Genomic DNA, 14,047 nt, shown 5'->3' with positions numbered 1-14,047 from the left:
AACGTATCCGTAGCTACGTTTTTTGTCCCGGACGAAAAACGTAGCCACGGATACCAATGTTAAAAATAGGAACAGCACACACTCAAGTTAAAAACGTATCCGCGTGCGATCCGCGGAATACGTTTTTAAACCCGGAACGCTGAGTCCGGACTTGCAGCATTTTTCACGGACCCGTATACACGTACGGGTAGTGAAAATCAATGGGGAAACGGGCCTCCCTCTTCACTGACATTTTGGGACACTGGAAACGGATCAGTTTCCAGTGTCCCATGGTAAAGGAGGGGGCCGCCATGCTGAAGGGGGTAGCAGCCAGGACGGGGGGCTGCGGGCAAAGCGGCGGCCAGGGGGGTCACATCCCCCCCCCCCTTGCTCACCTGGGTGCCCCCCGTCCCCGCTCCCCCTCCAGCTCGCATATAATGTAATAAATTTGTACCTAAGGAAGTTCGGCGAGCCGGGCACTTCCGCCCACACCGCTCGCCGTCACTTCCTGCGATGCTGCCCACTGAAATACAGAGGGCGACATTGCAGGAAGTGACGGCGAGCGGTGTGGGCGGAAGTGCCCGGCTCGCCGAACCTTATTAGGTACAAATTATTACATTATATGCCAGCTGGAGGGGGAGCGGGGACGGGGGGCACCCAGGTGAGCAAGGGGGGGGGGGGATGTGACCCCCCTGGCCGCCGCTTTGCCCGCAGCCCCCCGTCCTGGCTGCTACCCCCTCTAGCAAAAAAATAACAAAAACACGCAAGCGGATCCAAAACGTGTGCTGCAAAAAAGGCAGCACGGATCCGTTTGCGTTCCGGGTTTTGAAAATCGGAGCCCGGACCGCGGATGCGTCCCGCACCCGGAGCTAGTGTGGCCCTAGCCTTAAAAAGCATTTTATTCACAAGTTTTGAAAATATCTCCTAGGAAAAAAGTGAATTGCATATGGGCCATAAACCTTCCAGTGACACTCGCTAGGGCACATATCCCTGTTTGGGGTGCCACATGTGTGGCAACGCCATGCGGACTGAGAATTTCCCCCATCCATCAATCGGTACACCTTATCATGTAAACAGCTTCTATACATGTAATTCGTCACACAGTGTTCTCATAGATCATTGCATAAATCTGCTATATGGAATCATGTGAGGGTCAATCTGTCTCAGAACACTTTACTGCAATGAGACACGCTGTGTCACAGTTGAGGTTGATTGACGCAATTCCCCATGATTGGAGTAGTAGCAACAGGGACTAAGCCGTCCCGTGCCCTCAAAGTCACTCCCGGATCCTCCTGCCCCCCGCCGCCAGCTACTTTCGATTCGCCGACAGGTCTGACAACGCGCAGTCTTCTTAGCGTTCCCGTCTACAATAGCGCTATTGCAGATGGAGACGCGTGGCCAGGCCTGCGCAGTGAGCCAGTTCCAGGAAATGGAAAGTAGCTGGCGGCGGGGACATGAGGATCTGAGAGCAACTGCGAGGGCACGGGACGGCTGCAGGGGGCTGGTAGAAGGCCCAGGTGAGTAAAAATGTTATTTTTTTCTAGGCTTAAGAATCCCTTTAACCTCCTTAGCGGTAATCCAGAGTAAGGCTCGATACGGAAATCCGCAGCTCAGAATGGTAATCCCGTGCCCGAGTGAGTTATATGCAGGAGCTGCTGCAGATCTATCTGTGGTATGGTTTTTTTTTATTGTTTTTAGGTTACAGTTTACTCAGACCACCTGATGTGCACACTCACTTTGGGTCAGTGGCTTAAAATAACAGAACAACAAGGTAAGCAGGACAGCTAGGCAACTGGCATTGCCTGTAAGGCAATAAATATGGCTGTCCCACTACAGAATCACTTAAACAAGACAGTGGGAGCTGTAGAAATGCCTTCTAAAAAAAAAACAAAAAAACTTTAAACTTGGGTCAAGATATATTAGGGCAGAAAAAGGCAGCTTTAAGTGACCTGTCAAAGTGAGTTACATACTAGATAGCATTGGGTCTACTCAATTGAGAATTACTCATTAAAAGTGTACTCGAGCCAAAGCTCGGGTACACAAAATCTGATACTAACCTAAAGAGAAGGAAGCCTTTAGGATACTTTTGAGGCTGATCTCTGTATTCTGGTGTCCCCCGTGGCTGAGCGCGGCCCCCAGAAAGATTAGCGACGAAGCATTGTAACTAATCACATCGGGGCTGCACAGCTCCTCTTCCTTATTCATGGCCGCGCAATAGCCGACTGAGCCTGCCCGCGTATGCGCAGTGAGCCGGTACCGTGTGCTCTGTGCTACTGAGCATGAGCGAGCAAGCAAGCGGGCATGAATAAGGAAGTGGAGCTGCACGGCTCCGATGTGGAGGGGGGCTGCGCTCTGCAACGGGGAACTTTAGACAAGTGAGGGAAACCTCAACAGGATCCTGAGGCTTCAGGGTAAGATCTGATTTTGAACCCGAGCTTCGGCTCAGGTTCACTTTAAACACTCCTAAACTCAAAACCACAGCATCACAAGCATAAAAACTGGCATTTTTTTAAAAAGCAGTAAAGAATTGATCCAAATCCCTCTCAGTTCTGGTACTCGTTAATGCTAGGTACACACAATGCAATTTCCCATCAAATAGACATGGGGAAATCAATAACTTCCAACATGTCCGATCTGCTCCCAATCCATAACAGGATAGATTTTCAGATCATTACTGCACAAAATCAATCCGGTTATTGATTGGACGTGTCAAAAATCATCAATTGGACCAGTCGACCTGATAGGAAATTGTATCATGTGTACCTTGCATAAGAGACATAATAATTGGTTAGACTGTTAACTGCCATGGTGAAGCTCGCAGCCTAAATAATTTATGAATTAGGTACTTAGCAGTAAAGCCACATAAAAATGTCATGACCAGTGACAGATCCTTTACATCAGAGGCTTGTAAAATTCAGCAACGTAACAGTGCTTAAACTGAGACGCTGGTATTCGTGATAGTGTCCACACACGGATATGCTTTTTATAATCCCCACCCACATGGTTTCATATTTTTATCTATTGGGTTGGTTGCTATGCTGTTGCTGGGCAACAAGTAAATGCTTGGTGCCTGACAATGTACACAGTAAGCCCTAGGCTTGTATTATAACTGCTGCAAAGTAAAATACCACTTTGAATGATTCATGAGTGTGTACCCATTCCAGTGATGTCACAGGGATTCCTGGATCTTACTGTATCGCAATCTTTATAACAATCTCAGCTGTGCTATGACTGTAGTCCTTTTTAGGGCCTATGGTGCCTCCAAAATTAAAGGACTTCCATAAAACTGCTAAGGTATGGGACCAGAATAGAAAATTCTGTCACTGAAGTGCATACTCACCCAATGAATCAATGGGCAAAATATTCCGTATAATGTGCTGGATCCAACTTATCTAAGCCCAATTTAAACAAAATCAGATACACTTTATAACAGTCATGACTTTTGAGCATAACATTTTTCAAGCTTCTATTAAAACCTAAATCAATTTAAAAGTTTTATAAAAAATAATAATAAAAAAAATCAGAGCTGAGGAGTCCGAGTCGAGGACACGGAGCAATTTTTGGGCACCTGGAGTCGGGGGAAAAAATGCACAGACTCCTAATACATTTTAACACGTAATTAAAAGAAAAAAAATAATAAAATGTTCTATATATATATATATATATATATATATATATATATATATATATATATATATATATATATATATATATATATATATATATATATATATATATATACATATACACACATACATATACACACACACACACAGTCTATCTATCTATATATATATACATACACACACATATATACAGTAACAGCAGTACTCAGTCCACAAAAAAAAAGAAATAAACCAAATCAAAAAGCTAAATTATTTGTGCTGCTGCAGTAAAGCAGTCGCCGTATTTTTAAAGTGAGATGTACATATTGTGACTGTACATCTGATGTGTACACAGGAATCATATGTATAATAATTTACATTTCGGCAAGAATAAAGCGGCCTGATGTAGTGTAGTATGCCTAGTAGGGATGGTGAATGAGATGCAAATAATTCGGCGTTTAGGCAGGTTCATACACATTTTATATGCACTCCCTTCGCTCATAAAATCAATTAATTTGATGTGTTGTTAAATTTGGGGTTGGGGACTACAAATTAAGTTACACATTAGTACTACCACCAGGGCTGTGGAGTCAGTAAAAAATCATCCGACTCAAACTCTTCAGTTTAACCACCGACTCGACTCCAAGTACCCAAAATGGCTCTGACTTCTTAGTCTAATACTTACCAGGGCAGTGGAGTTGGTACAAAAATCGTCCAACTCAGACTTCTCCGTTTATGAAACTACCGACTCCAACTCCAGGTACCCAAAGCAGCAGCAGCTGCTGCACTCCCTGCATAGCTGTTGTGAATTTACTGAGAATGTTGTGCACATTGAACGTAGAGGTCTATCACCCGTAAACCTGGTTCAGATTGTACATGAAGAATGTGTAAGAGGGAGAAACCCCTCATTCTCCTGCAGATCACCTGCACATCACTCTTAAGGTGGCCATTAACGATACGATTCTTAGGATGATTGGTTCTCCGATTCCATCGGTTTTAGGATTGATTCCATTCATCTGATCAAATTGGATAGCAGCTATCCTGCAGTTAGTGAGCCCAAATGATCATTTTTTTTAATCGATCATCCAAAGAAACATATAGTTATTGGCCACCGTAGATGTACTCACAGTTAAATAGCCTAGGGCCCATTCTATGTTCTTGGTCACTGCCTGCACCCTCTACAAGTACTCCTACCAAGAACTAGATTTAATTTCTGTTTAACAGCTACGCTACAGCTATATCCCAAGTCTAGTTAAAATACAGCTCAGGTGTACATAAAAACAAAACCAAACAAAAAAAACACACAGGAGGTATTCTAATCCTAACATTTGTATAGCGCTTGTCTCCTGTTAGACTCAAAGCGCTAAAGAGCTGCAGCCACTAAAGTTGTGCTCAAAGGGCCACCCTGCAGTGTTAGGAAGTCTTGCCCAAGGACCTCTTACTGAATAGCTACTGACCCTAGCCTGGATTTGAATCCTGGTCTCTCATGTCAAAAACAGAGCCCTTAACCAGTACACTATCCAGTCCCTACATGCTTAAAGTGATCCCGAGCCGAAACTCAGGATCAAAATGAGATACCTGTAGAGAAGGCAGCCTCAGGATCCCACTGATGCTACTCTCCAGATCGGGGCCATGCAGTAGCCCCATGAGCCCGCCCGTGCATGCGCAGTATCATGGAGCTGCTCGTACACAAGCGGCTCCGGCTTACTGCGCATAGGTGGGCTCACGCAGCCACACTGCAGGAAGAAGAGATGCACGGCCCAGATATGATTAAAGGACAATTATCAAAGTTACCTAAAATTCTAATTGCCACATATATTTCAGTAATTACTAACAAATAGCAATACATTTACAGAGAACAGTTTTTACTGTGGGCATTATTAGGGCTGTAATTTTGGTTACCTGGAGTCAGAGTTGGAGTCGGTGATTTCATAAACTGAGGAGTCAGAGTCGGGGTTGGATGATTTTTGTACAAAATCCACAGCCATCGTAAGTAATAGACTAAGGAGTCAAAGTCATTTTGGGTACCTGGAGTCGGTGTTGGAGGTTTCATAAACTGAGGAGTCGGAGTTGGAAGATTTTTGTACCGACTGCACAGCCCTGGGCATTACTATGGAGGACTGTGCCCAGCACATTTAGCATACAGAAACAATCTTCACTGGCTCAAATACTGTTGCTGGAATCTGTTTAGAATGATAGGAAGCATAAATAGATCTTAAAATGTGTGTAAATACTCATCAGCTTAAGCTCTGTGTTCCTGTCTGTGTGTGTCTATCTGCCACTGCAGTGTAAAGTAAACAGTTTACATCCAGGTTACAGTTCAGCTCTGCCTCCCGCAGATGCTGACACAAATTGTTACAAAACAGCTGGTAAACACGGCTTTTAATTTCACACAGGCTGTACTGAGAGACCTCTGAAAAGCCTTTTATTATTGCTGGCTAAAAGCTCTATAGGTATGTGGGGTTTACAGAAAAAGTTTCTTTGATAGTTGTTCTTTAATGAAAATGCCTTGCCTTATCCAGGGGACCATGCTCAGCGATGGGTGACATCAGAATACAGAGGGAAGCCTCAATAGGATCCTGAGGTTTCTCTCTCTTTAAATGAGCATCTAACTTTGTACCAGCGTCTCAGCTCGGGTACACTTTAAAAAGAACATATTGTCTAATAAAATTCACTGGAACCCCATATCAGCAGCGTTCCGGTGCATAGAGCTGCCCCCTTGCAGAAAATCGGCCTGGCCTTTTCTTTATCAGATATAGAAAAGGAAGGAGTTTCTCTTCAAGGAGGCAGGGCTACATGCCAGAACCCAGCTGATATGGGGCTCCACTGAATCGTCTTATACTGACAGTATGCTAGGGCAGTCAAGTTGGCAATGACAGGCCGGGATGGTTGACAGTGTAGAGCAGTGTTTCTCAAACCTGTCCTCGTGACTCCACAATGGTGCATGTTTTGCAGGCAACCTCACTTATGTACAGGTGGGGTAATTAGTGTCTCAGCTACATGGAATCCACCTAGCTGAGACACTAGTTACCCCATCTGAGCATAGGTTAGGTTGCCTGCAAAACATGCAACTTTATTAGGGAGTCACGAGTACAGGTTTTAGAAACACTGGCTTAGTGTCAGCTTCCTGTCCAGGAGCTTTTTGTTCCCAAAAGCAGATGTCCTCTTAATATACTGTAGCTTCAAAATTCCTAAGCTTCGGCAGTGATGAAATGCCTTTCAAAGACAGTCATATGCAAATTAGAGGAGTCGGAGTCGATGAAATCCTAAACTGAGAAGTCGGAGACGAACGATTGTTGTACCAACTCCACAGTCCTGTAAAAATATCCCGGTTTCTTTTAGCAAATGCCTCTATTTTGTTATCACTGACTGCTTTCACTGAAGCAAAGCAGCTTGGTTCGGCTGGTCTTGGGGGTAAAGTGTGGGGTGCCTGTTTTCCCAATAATTTAGGTACTGGAAAAGATGACCATTCTAGCTCGGGGCCTGGACAGCACAGGAACATGTAATCATTAGGGATGAAAATGCAAGTTACCCGCCCGTCCCCTTGAACCTGTGTCTCTAACACTTTTAGCCATAGGCCCAGAAGAAGCAAGCAGATCAGGTGCTCTGTCTAGATTTGCCACATGCTTGTGTGTTATTCAGACACTACTGACCAGAAGGATCAGCAGGACTGCCAGACCACTGGTATTGTTTAAATGGAAATCAATATGGCAGCCTCCACATCACTCTCACCTCAGGTTCCCTTTAATGCAACCCTTGCAAGAGAGGAAGGAAAACACATCCTGCATGACTTTTTCAGACACCACAGAAACTCCCGAGACTAATAAAAACAATGATAACCCATCGAGACAGACTACATCCGTTCTCAATAGTGCATTACACAGACGTGGTTGAGAAGAAGTGGCAAACCTAGTAGAGAGAAGAAATTCCTACTTCTTCCCCCTTTCAATCACATGCCTCACTTCTTTGCACGCTGTGGTATGGAAATAAAGTACATTAGATACGTCGTCCAATATATGTTCCTTAGTTTCTTAACAGATCAATTTTATTCAACTTTTGAAAAGCATATACAGACAATACTCGGTCACAGACCTGAACAAAATCAAAATACTATTCTCCCCCCCCCCCCGCTTGTGCCCTCTCGGCTTGTGTTTCTTGCCTGTTCTGAAACATACTGCACTTCTGCTCTTGTGTAGAGCACTTAATGTGTACTCACCAGCTGATTTTTAAATTGTCACCAACTTGTAGCTCATCTGGAAGCTGAAGAAAAGTATATTGGACACTAGTCCGACATACTTTTGTCTCAAGCAGGTAGGGCTCCAGAGTTCGCCGTTACAGAATTCAATGGAAGACCAAAACCTTGCAGAACGGAAGTGACCAGACACAGCAGATCATATATGTGCAGAGGTACACAGCTAGTCAGTTTTTATGTCAACTTCATATTTACAATAGGGCTAACAGGAGGATCAAAGCTTTTCTTATACAAACAAAAGAAGTGATCAGAAACATCTTCTGTCTGACAGATAACTCTTTTGGGCAACAGGCTAAGGTTGTAACACAGCACAGCAGACATAGGAAAAAATCAGGGCTGTGGAGTCGGTCCAAAAATCCACCAACTACGACTCCTCAGTTTAGGATTCCACCGACTCAGACTCCTCTAATTTGCATATTACAATTTTGTTGATTAAAAGTATGTAACATGAAATTCGTCTCTTAACTGCCAACGCTTAGGAATTTTACAAGACAACTGAAGTGAGAAGGATATGTAGACTACTATATTTATTCCCTTTAGACTAAAGCTAGTCCTTGGTAAGAGTACTTGTAAAAGGTACAAACCGGAACAAAGAACATCTATCAGGCCCTAGGCAATGTAAGTGTGGGTACATGTAAGAATGATGTGCAGGTACTCTGCAGGGGAATGAGGAGATTGTAAACAGACAACACCTCTGTATTCAATGTGCACAGCATTCTCAGTGGATTCCCTGCAGCTCTGTGGGGAGTGCATATGTAGAGTATAGTACTACTGTGTAACAAAGTAAACCTGAGACAGATGAAATTAAAGTTTTATACATACCTGGGGCTTCCTCCAGCCGCCTTCAGGATAATCAGTCCCTCGTTGTCCTCCTCCACCACCTGGATCTTCTGCTATGAGTCCAGGTACTTGAGCCAGTCGGGGCGTAGTGCGCATGCACACACTCCGCCGCCAGGAGCGTACTACACCTGTGCAGCACTATTGCGCAGATGCAGAATGTTCCTGGCTGTGGGAGCGGCATGCGGCCGGACAGCGCTGACTGGCTGAATTACCAGGACTCATAGCAGAAGATCCGGGTGGTGGAGGATAGCGAGGGACTGATTAGCCTGAAGGGGGCTGGAGGAAGCCCCAGGTATGTATAAAACTTTACTTTTCATCCGTCTCAGTTACCCTTTAATTTGTAGTCACCAAACCAAATTTTAACAACCTATCAAATTATTTGATTTCATCAGCAAAGGGAGTGCATACATTTGCATAAATCAGCATCAATGCAGAATTATTTCCATCTCGTTGACCATCTCTATTAGTGACACAGCTATACATCAGGCTTTATTCTTACAGCATAGATGTTATTTAGTATTTATAAGAGATTCCTGTGTACACATCATATATACAGTCACAATCAGATATGTATATCTGACCTTAAAAATACGGGGACTGCTTTATTGAAGCAGCACAAGTAACTAATTTTGATTGGTTTATTTCATTTTTGTGGACTAAGCACAGCTATTACTGTATATATACTGTATATATACACATTATTTTTAATGACCATTATCTGAGAAATAGAACATTTTATCATATTTTCTATTTTAATTACAGTTACAAATTCATTAGGAGTCAGAGTCGGTGCATTTTTTCCCGACTCCAGGCACCCAAAAAATGCCCGACTCCACGACTCCGACTCCACAGCCCTGGAAAAAATAGTAAGATTATACATGTAAATATTACAATTTTAAAATGTTAATACTTGTTTGGAGCACCACCTACTGATTAGACTGGCAAGCTTTTTAAAGGTCAACTGACCCGAGAGGGATAGGGAGGCTGCCATCTTTATTTGCTTTTAAACAATGCCCATTGCCTGGCTGTCCTGTTGATCTTCTGCCTCCAATACTTTAAGCCATAGACCCAAAACAAGCATGTAAATCAGGTGTTTGACTTACAGTGCTGCCCATAATTATTCATACAAGATATCTGAACATATATGGGTTACAAGCCACCTTAAAGTATCAAGTATCAAAATGTATTTAAACAGTTGGGGACATGCAAAAATCTCAAAATGACATACACATCAAAGGGAAGCAAATATGATTCAGGAATTAAAATTGCTTATGCTGTCTAGGTGCCTGGTATATCATCAGCCATATTGGAGGACTTATCAATTATGTCCGTTCTATATAAACAGAGTTTTGATTGACATATACACGTACGGCCATTAGCCTATCAATCAGCCTGCTACAATACAAATCGCGTAGACTGTTTTTAATTGGGTTGCGGTATGCTGAAGACACACCCTGATGAAGCGTCACACATGACGCGAAACGTCGGTAGGCGGAGCCACGCAGCCTGAGTTTCCGGCCATGCTCCTGTGCTGTTGAGCGTCTGGGCGTTTGGCGTCCTTCTTCCCGCTGTTTGCCTCGCCGGAGTTAGCAGTTGCCGGTCACAGCCGGACCTTACCCGAGGGGAGGTGATCTATCTACCGGACTAAGCGGGTGAATAAGACGAATGAGATGGCTCCAGGACTAGTGCTGCCATGCTATAGCACCAAGCGGAATAGTGACGCATGCATCAAAGGAGTAAATTAGATGCTATCAACCATTTTCCTGCACTGCGGTGAGATCTACCCCTTTTCCTCCATATGGATATATTACATTATAACAGCTCCAAGGGTATTTAATACGTTAGCTCCCCAATTGGATATTGAATGAGGGGATTGTCTGATATTACTACCATGGCTGTCGTCTGGAGTCCATAGGACTATGAGAACTGTAAGTGGGGCCCCCGCCACAATCTGTTAAATCTATGCATGGCACCAGTATGTAAGCGCGGGATGCTTGGAGTATGTGAGCGTGGGATTGTCCAATTGTCTTACTGAACCGGAATATTTATTATTAATGCTGTTTTGATGGCTACTTGAGTTTTTTGCATAAGCAATTTTAATTCCTGAATCATATTTGCTTCCCTTTGATGTGTATGTCATTTTGAGATTTTTGCATGTCCCCAACTGTTTAAAAAAATTTTGATACTTGATACATTAAGGTGGCTTGTAACCCATATATGTTCAGATATCTTGTTGAAATATTTCTATGTTAGGGTTTGCCCCGCCCATCATCCTAATTATGGGTAAGATGATCAAGTATTTGGGGACTGCTGCCACAGGCAAACTGTTGCCCAATTGTCTCTAATTTGTTGCATAATTATTCATACCCCTGGCAAATTTTGAGTTAAAGTTACTTTTATTCAACCAGCAAGTCATTTTTGGCAGGCAATGACATAGGCGTCTCCCAAAAGATAATACGACAATGTACAAGAGGCATTATTGTGGGGGGGAAAAAAAATCAGCTTTTATTTACATTTAAGCAAAACGTGTCCAGTCCAAAATTATTCATACCCTTCTCAATAATCAATAGAAAAGTATTTACTGGCTATTACAGCAATCAAATGCTTCTTATAATTGCAGGCCAGCTTTGTGCAAATCTCCACATGTATTTTTGCCCATTCATCTTTAGCAATGAGCTCTTTCAAGTTGGAGGGTCTTCTTGCCATCACCCTGATCTTTAGCACTCTTCACAGATTCTCAATTGGATTCAATTCAGGCTGGGCCACTCCAAAACGTTAATGCTGTTGTTTGCTAACCATTTCTTCACCACTTTTGCTGTGTGTTTTGGGTCACTGTCATGCTGACATATCCACTGGTGCCCAAGGCCAAGTTTCTCTGCAGACTGCCTGAAGATATCGTTGAGAATCCTTATGTATTGTCCTTTTTTCTAGTGCCATTTACTGTGAGTAAGGTTCCCTGGTCCATTGGCTGAAAAACACCCCCGAAGCATTAGGTTCCCACCACCAGGTTTGACATTGGGGATGGTGTTCTTTGGGTTGAAGGCTTCTCCTTTTTTACGCCAAATGAAGGAAACATCATTGTGACCAAAGAATTCAATTTTTGTTCCATACGACTATAACACAGAAGACCATAAGTCTTCTTCTTTGTCCAGATGAGCATTTGCAAAGGCCAAGCGTGCTTTTGTGTGCCTTATCTGGAGAAGTGGCGTCCTCCTTGGTCTGCATCTGCAGAACCCAGCAGTGTGGAGTGTCACGATTGTCTGCCTTGAGATATTGCCACCATGGCCTTGGTGGTGATCCCTGGATTCTTTTTCACCTCTCTCACTATCCTCCTGGCCAGCACAGGTGTCGCTTTTGGCTTCCAAACACGTCCTCTGAGATTTCCCACAGTGCGCAACATCTTGTATATTTTAATAATACTTTGCACTGTAGCCACCAGAAATTTAAAACATTTAGACATGGCCTTGTAGCCCTTTCCTGACTTGTTAGCAGCCACAATGCACAGCCGCAGGTCCTCCTCACTGAGCTCCTTTGTCTTAGCCATGACTGTCCACAAACCAACTGCAGAGAGCTGCTGGTTTTTACCTGTTGAGTTGATTAAAACAGCTGTTCTCAATTATTCAGGGTAATTATGGTTCTTTAGAGAAGCTTGGACTATTTGGAAAGGTAGAAAACTTTATATTTCCCCACAGACTGACAGTTTGTGAAGGGTATGAATAATTTTGGACTGAACACGTTTTGCTTAAACGTAAAATAAAAGCTGAGAAATGTTTTTTTTTCCCCACAATAAAGTACATTGTCTTATCTTTTGGGAGGCACCCATTACATTTCTCGTCAAAACATTACTTGTTGGTTGAATAAAAGTAACTTTAAGTAAAAATTTGCAAGGGGTATGAATAATTATGGGCAGCACAAGACATTTGACTGCATTTGCTGCATGCTGGTTTCGGGTGCGTGATTCAGACACTACTGATGCATGAAAGATCAGCAGGATGCCAGACAACTGGTATTGCTTAAAATAAAATAAATATGGCAGCCTCCAAATCCCTTTCAGGTCAGGTGTCCTTTAAAGTGATCCTGTAATTAAAAGGATAAGGAGGCTGGCATATTGAATCCCATTCAAACAATGCCAGATGCTTGGCTTTCCTGATGATTTCCTTGGTTTTAGTAGTGCCTGAATCTCACATATGAAACAAGCTTGCAAGTTAGTTTGGTTAGACTTTAGTCAGAGCGCTGACCTGCATATTTGTTCCAGGCCAGTTGTTTAAACCGCACCTGAAGTGACATTAAGAGATAAACATATACACAAATTGTACTAGCCCTACTAAAAAAATTATCCAAAGTTCCTTTCTGTTTCCCAGTACAGCAAGATAACCCCCCCCCCCCCAAAAAAAAAAACCCAAACAAACACACACATAAAAAAAAGAGTTGCAGAAGAACTTCTCCAACAGCTCATCGCATTCAGTCCTATTTTCTGAAAAGTAAATTGAAGCTTAAAGCCTATTATCTGTCAGGAGAATAAGAAGATAATATGGTTTACGGCTGCTTCCACACAGGGACGTTACAGGCGCACGTTAGTGCAGCATGTAACGCTCCCCAACTCACAGTAATACAAAGTCATTGGGGCTGTTCACACTGCCCACGTTGCGTTACATGTAACGCTGCACGTTCTTCAGAACGTGCAGCATACTATAGCGTTCCAGCGGCTTAAGCCACGTTAGACTGTTTGCACATGCGCGGTGTTGGGGCGGAGAGGAGGCGGGGAGAGGCCGATATGTAGCCGCCCGCGCACATGGCTACTCAATATGCACTGCACTGGTGGCCGCTGATTAGCTGGCGGTACCACGTGATGCGGAGTGTTTCACTCCGCATCACGTGGTCCCGCCGGCCAATCAGCGCCACTCTCACTGCCCTAATGCGGAAAGAGCCACTTAACGCGGCTCACTCAACGTCCTCTACCAACACCGGCAGGCGTTGCGTTAGGGGACGTTATGCGACCATAACGTCCACTATAACGCAACGTCCCGGTGTGTAACTAGCCTTACGAAGGAAAGTTCAAAGAGCCATTACTTCTGCTTCCTTTTCAGCTTCAAAGGCAGAGTGTGGATTCTAAACAATAGCTGTGACAGTCCAATAATGTAAGACTCTTTTCTATACTACTAATGTTCTATATGTTCCATTTACTAACCATGCTAAGCCTACAATTCAATATTTCATAAGATCATTTTCAATTTAGAGTCACTTTAAAAAAGGACAACTGGCCTGAGAGGCAGACATATTTATTTCCTTTTTAAGAGAACCAGAGGCGGGTATTTGAAATGGCTGGATGGTGTAATGGTTGTAATGGTTAAGGGCTCTGCCTCTGACACAG

At 43.5% G+C, this 14,047-nt stretch overlaps 1 protein-coding gene across 6 annotated transcripts in view; it reads right to left on the bottom strand.

The window, feature by feature from the left end:
- The window catches only part of LOC137527620 (golgin subfamily B member 1-like), a 283,357-nt gene that overhangs the window by 212,382 nt on the left and 56,928 nt on the right, over positions 1-14,047 (bottom strand). Inside the window, exon 1 of one of the 6 annotated variants that reach the window (XM_068248253.1) lies at positions 4,712-4,754. The exons of the other annotated variants lie outside the window; for them this stretch is intronic. The gene's annotated coding sequence lies outside the window, so the exon portion shown is untranslated. Of the gene's footprint in view, positions 1-4,711; positions 4,755-14,047 lie in introns of those variants that run through there. 6 annotated transcript variants of the gene reach the window in all.

This window comes from Hyperolius riggenbachi, chromosome 8 (genome assembly GCF_040937935.1).
Source record: "Hyperolius riggenbachi isolate aHypRig1 chromosome 8, aHypRig1.pri, whole genome shotgun sequence".
NCBI lineage: Eukaryota > Metazoa > Chordata > Amphibia > Anura > Hyperoliidae > Hyperolius > Hyperolius riggenbachi.
Note: the sequence above shows the minus strand (reverse complement) of the source record. Positions and strands in the feature narration are given on the sequence as shown.